Source organism: Brassica rapa, chromosome A09 (assembly GCF_000309985.2).
Source record: "Brassica rapa cultivar Chiifu-401-42 chromosome A09, CAAS_Brap_v3.01, whole genome shotgun sequence".
Lineage (NCBI taxonomy): Eukaryota > Viridiplantae > Streptophyta > Magnoliopsida > Brassicales > Brassicaceae > Brassica > Brassica rapa.
Window position 1 is genome coordinate 20144110 of NC_024803.2, and position 8228 is coordinate 20152337.

An 8228-nucleotide genomic window follows, 5' to 3' on the forward strand; every position below is an offset into this window, starting at 1 on the left:
GCCTTGACCGTATGAAGTAACCAAAACTGATTTCCAACACTAAACTTGACATAACTGCTTGTCTTGGGGCTTGGTATACATGGGATCGGATTCTTCAGACAGGTCTGGAAGGTAACGCCTTGTGTAGATTATTTATCACATTTTCTCTCTCTAAATTTTGACCCTAGAATAGTTAGTGATTTATATCCCATTAAAAAAAAAAGATCTATTGTTTACTTAGGATGAGTCTGAACAGGACTTGGTGGCTAAAACCATTAAGGCTTGATTCATAAAGAATCCAATTAAAGAGTTTGAAACGGGACTTGGAGGCGGCAATCTTCAAGGCTCGCTTTCACAAAGAATTCTTGGATATAGGTCAAAAAGAAGTGGCAGCCACCATTAAGTTTTGATTCATGGAAGCCTGTCCAATCTTGGTCACTGATCCTGCAATGGAAGCAGACTTTGACTCAAGAGAGAAAATTAGAGAGAGAGAAATCCTTGCATCCTATGATCGATACTCCCAAGGTAAAGCATTCACTTTATATTTATGACAAGAAATGAAGTCAGTAGAGGGGATGTCAGACGTGAATTGCTGAGTTGTGTTATGTTAGAAATGGTTGCTAAGCTAGGATATTGCATAGTGTGCTTCTGTGATTAGGACTTTTTAGATGTGGTTGCAAAATTGTTGAGGAAAAGATTTCTATGCTTTAAAATCTGTAGTCCCAAATATTTTCAAACCTCTTTCAGAGAGACTGCCTGTATGTTTTGCTTGAGGACAAGCAAAAGGGTAAGTCTGGGGGAGTTGATATACCTCGGATTTGACCTGTTTTCATCCATGGTATATAAATGTTTTACTATATATATATATCTATGTTTTCTACTCTTCTAGGTATGTTTTCAGGTTCAGGTGCATTTCGGAGTAAAGCTATGACTTTGGAGCATTTTGGAGCTTAAAGGACATTTCATCCGAGCTGACCATGTGGAAGTCGACGAGAGGAAGAACAATCGATCGATGCGCATCCAATGATGTCGATCTACACCATGAGATGCCTCGACAAATGAAGATTAATATCGATCGATGTACACAAGTACCATCGATCGATGTCGAGACATTGGACATGCGACATTTTGGATCCAGCGGACTTGAAGCCTATGTCCAAGCCAAATTACGAAAATGCCCTGACGATTTTATAACCTAGTAGATTATATACTGCCTAAGTGTTTTGACGGCAGGGAGAGCTTTTTGTTACAGTTTTACTTTGAGAGAGAGAGAGAGAGTTTTGGAGAGAAAATCACTTGTGATTGGAACTCCTTGTTTTCATTTCTTTTCATCTATACTATGAATTCCCATTTCTTCATTGTCATGAATTGCTTTGTTATGTCTGAGTAGTTCATTTATTAGTTCCAGGGTTCAAATAGGTTTGTGGGATTAGCCCCAAACTATAGATCTGCCTTGTTGTGATATTCATGATAAATTTGTATTCATTGATTGTTTTAGCCTTGCTAACTAGAACATGATCATATGATTGCATATTCAAGCACTCTTGTTATCCCATCCTGACATCTATCTATCATATTAGGACTGCTAGAGAGGGCTAACCGCCAATTTAGTATCTTAATAGGGCATATCATACTCGCGCATAGGCCTGGCTAGAACCCGTCGATCGATGTCCTCAACTGACTATCGGTCGACGTAGGTAAAGGTGTATCGGTCGACGTCCCTATAGGACCATCGATCGACACTCTTTCGTTGTCAACATACTAACCGTTAAGACACGAGATCTAGCTTGTTAACCAGTGAAACATGCGACAGCTGATCACTGAGTTAAGCGGTGAGCTCTAACATATCATGCATGCAACAAATAGGCATCTATATTATAACCTCCAACAGCTGAATAGTGACCTTGCATCTAATATCATTTCCAACCAAGTTATATTTACTATTTACTTCGCTTGTTACTATTACTATTTCATCTAAACACTTACAACTCTTAGAATTAATAAACACTAGATTTAATTGTTCCCTAGCTCCTTGTGGATTCGATCGCTAAGTACTACATCTGAACCTCTTTTAATGAGAGTAACACTCCTTAGGGTAATTTGAGTGGTATCACCTGCCTCAGAAATTAGTATCTATCTCTAAAAGTATGTGTCTAGGTATAATAGAAAAACCCTAATAAATAGCCTAACAGGCGGCCAAGAACTTGTGGTGTAATATCTAAGAACATATGGGTAAAACTTGTAATTTCCGAAAATGATCATTAAACTCGCGGAGCAAGATTTCGATCGACGCTTCATGTCTTCCGTCGATCGATGTTTGTTGCAACAGTTGACTCCGACTTCATGTTTTGCAGCAGAGGGTTCCTCAAAGCTCCAAAATGATCCAAAAGCTCCAATATTTCCAATGAGTACCTGAACATGTAAAGTCTGTAAAAAAGACTCCAAATGCATATAAAAGACTCTAAAAACATATATAAAATCATAGTAAAAATGGGTAAAATCCATGACATATCAACACCCCCAAACTTATCCCTTTGCTTGTCCTCAAGCAAAATATAGGACAATCATCTGAAAAAGGTTTCGAAACAGCAGAGACTCAAAAAAATTTAAATTACAACTCTCACTTCTGAAAGTATGACCTATTTAGAGTATACTATATTTGTAGTATGTTTTAGTGTGTTTGTAGGTTCATGTACGTTTTGGAGAACTTTGGTGATTTTGGGGCCATTTGGAGCCTTTTGAGGTGCAGAACTGCACAAACACGTCAGATGTTTAGATATGGACCAAAACCTTCCCACGGTGTGATTGAGCCCATGTTTTGACACAAGATAGAATATTGACCATGTTCCACTAGGTCAGAGAGAAGATGAGACATATGATTATACAGAAGAAGAGTGATCCTGGAAAGTTTGTAGTACCATGCTTGATAGGAGGCATTGACTACGCTAGTGCGCTCTGCGACATGGGTTCTTCAGTCAGCATTCTACCTAAAGTGATGGAAGACCATATAGGTGTGAAGATAGAACCTTCAGAGGATTCATTCACTTTTGTGGATTGTTGTAAGAGGAACTCAGGAGGAATCATCACAAAACCTTGAGGTGCAGATTGGTAATGCCCCTACTTCCAGTAGACTTCCATGTCCTGGACATCAAGCTCAACTGGAATTCTTCTCTGTTACTTGGGAGAACCTTCATAGATACTGTAAGAGCAGTATGCGACATGCAGATCAACAAGTGGTGTCTGACACTTATAGATCCTACTGTCTACTTTGATCCCGTTAGAGTTGTCAAGCAACAGCCAGGCTACATGGAGATTGGAGATGATCCATGATTTATTGCACTTTGCTACTGAGATCATGAAGCTGAAATGGAATCGGAGACTGAAGCATCGATTGACACTCAACCTGAGGCATCAATCGACAAAAACTCTGATGCGGCGATCGACGAAGAGCTTGAAATATCAATCGATAGTGACCATGCGAATGAGATAGACGATTTACCAGAAGGATCTATCAACAGTTGGGAGAATGATTACTACAACCTAGCTTCACGATTCAGATTGCTACACCTTCAAAGAGGAAAATCAGCACAATGGAGCCAGATGAATATGATGAGGACTACAGAGAAGAAGACATCATTGAGTACCCTGGCCTTGCCATGGAAGAAACATGAGTTCTCTGGATTTCCCAAGAGACCAGATGGGAAACATCGATCGACGGAAACACCAAGACATCGATCGATACTCATCACAAAACAGAGTTAGACGCAAGAGCAGAAGATTCAACATCAACCGATGATAGACTATTGATTTGCCCCATTTTCATCCATAGTTTATAAGTGTTCTTACTAATATTTATATTAATATAGAGTCTGTTTATTATATATATAAGATCAGGAATGTTTTGGAGATAAGTGATGATTTTGGAGCTTTTTGGACATATTTGGAGCAAGCACCCGAGATGACCATCGAGATCGACTATCGGTTGATATTGGAGAGCTAGAATCGATCGATATACAAGACATGGTATCGATCAACAGCGAAGCGCGCAGGAAGCCCGTTTGGTCACAGCCGACTTGAAGCCCAAGATTTCACTATTTTACAAGATTGCCCCTGACGAGTTTTTACCCTAATTATATAAGCCTTGCCGCCATGTTAAAGGCAGAGAGTGGTTTTCTTTGTGTTTCATTGTTTTATTGATAGATAGGAGAGAAGATCCAAAGTTATAATTTGTGATTGGAACTCCACTGATATCTATTTTATTCTATGAATTTTTTATACTTAACTGTTGTTATGAATTGCTTAGCCATGTCTGAGTAGTTCTCTTGTTAGATTTTAGGGTTTAAATAGGTTAGGAGGGATTACCCGAACTATAGATTGCTGAGTTGTGATAATCATCTTTAGGATTGTTCATTAATGCATGTTTCTAGATTAGCAACCTAGAACCTGCCGTTGGATTGATTGATAAAAGCCATAGCTTAATTCTCATCCTGAAAACATTCTAATAGAGCTATGTTTCTCACTATGAGCAACGCCAGAGCTGATCTAGTGAGCATAGTAAGCATTCATTCAACCTGCACATAAAGCTTGACTAGAGCGCATCGATCGATATCACACTCAAACAATCGATCGACGGTGGAAAAGGTGTATCGATCGATACGCCCATTGGAATATCGATCAACACTTTCTATAAATCAATATAACAAGAGTTGAGATCATAGATCTAGATAATATACAAAAGTCAATGCCCACAAGAGCAGAAAGACTTGTTGATCAAATAGTTGAGCTTTACATTATCATGCATGCAACTCATTAGGCATCTAGAGGATTGTGGGAACCGAAATTCGCACTGTCAATTTCCGTTTAAATAAGGAAACTAGGAAAACCCTAATTTCCCAGAGGACCCGGATATCTGCTATTAACCACACGTCAAGCAATCAGAACACGAGAATAATAACGATAAAGTATAAGAAATCGAAAAGAGAGCGAAGAAGATCTTATTCCGAATTTGCGTATGAGCGTTTACAACAAGGTATAAGCCTGGGCTCGAGAGCTGTCGGCGAGATTCCTAGTTCTAGCAACCGTAAGACGGCTAAACCTAATTGAGTCGCAACTCGAAATAACAAAAACGGAAAATTGCCTAAATGCTCTAAATGCTAAGTTTGCTCTGAATAATCTCCTCCCACGCTCCTCGCCTAGGACTCCTTATATACTAGCTCCAAGGCCGGTTTACGCTTTTACTCTTCTGCCCTTAAGCCCTCATAGCATAAAAATGGAGATATTCCATTTTTCCCGATCTTCACAATTATCTTCAAAACTTCCGTATTTATCCGTGGAAACTTGACATTTATCCTTCCTTGTGGACCAAGCGTAAACCGTGCTGTGGTTTACGGGCTTTTGGTTAAGAAATCGTAGGATGGGCCTCGAGTCGTGTTTTAGGTCCCTTTGGGCCGTCTTCCGACTCGAAGCGTTAACTACGATTTCTTTCGATAAGAAACAAACTTTCCGCGGTATTAATCCGCAAAGTTTGATCGATGATTTAGAATAGCGGAAAAACTAGACTGAGCTCGCTACGGTCTTCGGGAGATAGCATTGAAGATTTGACGAGAGTGCATGGACTGGTGTCGTCTTGACGTTTCGGGAGAGCTCGGTCGCTACGTAGCGACCGAGCTTTGGCTTCGACTTGGTTGCTACGTAGCGACCGGATAGCGTGCATTTGCGGTAGTTTCGCAATGATCGAGCTTGAGTTGTCCATTTTGAGCTTTCAAGGATACTTCTTCGTAAAAAATTCGTATTGGTTATTTTTTACGAAAATCGTATTTTTATTTTACTATCTTCTCGGAAATACGATTTCCGAGGGTTTTCGGGTGTTAATTCCGTCGTGACCGTTTCTTACCCCAACAAGGATTATAATTCCAACTTTCCTGAACAAAAACCCTAAGTCTAGCTATTTCCCTTTTAAGCACCAAAACCCAAAAAAGCCTGCTATTGAACAAACACTTGTTTAGTATAAAACTGCAATTTACTTTTAAGAACTCTTAAAACATCTTTGCTTAACAAATCATATTAGAATCCCTAGGTTCGCTAGCTCCCTGTGAAATCAATCCCTAAGTACTACAACTCGACCTCTTATTTGAGAGAGTACAAATCACTCCTTTGGGTAATTTGAGTGATATCAAATTTGGCGCCGTTGCCGGGGAGCTTTGATCGCCTATTTTCTAATTTTTGTTAAGTATTCTGACAGAAATTCTTTTCTTGGATTTCAGGTACATGCCCAGCAGTACCAAAACCAACAAGGAATCCCAACTGCTATTCTAGCCAGATCCTGCAAGTTTGGAACGCACGATCCATAAGGAAGCGCGCTCCCTATCGACTGACAACAACACTTCTGTGTCGCTCGATTCTACTCAACCACCCAGACACCAGTCCCGTCGACTAATTCTCGCTCACCCCGGTCAATCGACAACACAAACCTTCCTTCGACCGATACCCTTCATCAAACATCGGTTGACATTCCATCTCATAAATCGATCGATACTGAACCGCGAGACATGGTTGGAGAAGCTCTGCATTGGCTCAAGCAAATACAACCATGATCTCTTAAATCTTGCAAGCTTTTCAGATACTCACTTGCTGGAGAAGCTGTGCATTGGCTCAAGCAGTTACAACCATTATCTCTTAAATCCTAGAGCGACATCAAGAATGCATTCTTATGCAATTTATTTGATGAGGCGCGTGCTGAAGACTTGAGGAGCAAGATTGCTACATTCACTCAGGAGCCTGCAGAATCATTCAGAGGCTATTGGATCAGATTCAAGTGTTACTAGAGAGACTGTCCACACCATGGATTCAATGAAGTACAACTACTGAGTACTTTCTACAGAGGCATCGTGGTGCAGTACCAGATGGCTCTTGATGCTTCCAGCAATGGAAACTTCAACACCAGGAATCCAGAGGAGGCAGTCAAGGTGATTGAAAAACTAGCATTCAGCAACAGCAACAAGAACACTGATTTTGAGAGGAAGAGATCTGCCACCATCTTTGGGAATGATCAGATGGATGAGGTGAAGGAAAAACTGGACAGTCTTCACAAGCTTCTCAAGAAGCAGGTTAGCTTTGTTGAAGATGCAGAAGCTGTAGAGGGTAAAGCAGAGGAAGAAGAAGTAAACTACATTGGTGGAGCTGGATTCCAAGGAAACCAAGGTGGATACAAAAACTCCTATGGAAATAGGAGTAACTTCAACCAAAACTCGCAATACCAGAAACCCTACAACAACAGGTAAAGCAACAACAAGAATTTTGGAAGTTCCTACTACCAGAAGCCACCGCCACCTACTCAAGAGAGCAAGATTGAGGAGATGCTCGATAGGGTTCTTCAGGCACAACAGCGAACGACCGTGGACTTCAATGTGAAGATAGATTCTGTCTACACCAACCTGAACACAAAGTTTGAGAGTTTGAGCTCTCATGTGAAGAAGATGGAGATACAGGTTGTGTAGACATGAGATGTATTAGGAGGCAGGAAGCTTCAACAAGAGGAGTAAGGGATGATGTGATGAAGCACCATGTGAATGTAATTATTGAGGATGACTTTTGGCAAGTTCTGGAGGAAGAGAAGCTGTAAGAAGGCGACTTCGAGGTAGAAAGTTTGATGAGTTTCGGCGGGTCACATTGGTGTCGATCGACACCAGCCACCGAGCATTGATCGACATACACCAACTCAAATCGATCGACAGGAGTACCAGAGCATCGATCGACAACGCCTACGGAATCAACCACATCTTGCAATACCGTGAAGATCATAACTCACGAGGAGTTCGCAGCAAAACACCCACATCCGCCCAGCCCTGACAAAGTCCGAATCGATCGACATGCGAACATAAACATCGAGAGACACTCAGAAGCTAATATCGATCGACACCGCCTATCGATCGACGAGCCCCTATCACCTACCGAGTGCAGATGCCGAAGATAGATGTGGCACGACTTAACGCACTCAGGACCAAACCTAAACCTTCAGAACAACCACTGGAGCCTGTCAAGACACCTTCAGATGATGGAGATGATCCTATGGAAGAGGATAGGGTTTCTACTGGAAGAACCTTAAGGAGAAGAAATGAAAGAGTGGTGAAACATCTGAAGAGGGGGACTAATGAAAAGGAAAAGAAAAATTTCCAAAAGAGAGTCTTCAGGATTCCTCTACATAAGACATTCAAAGAAGCTTATTACAGCCACAAATTGTGGATGTTATT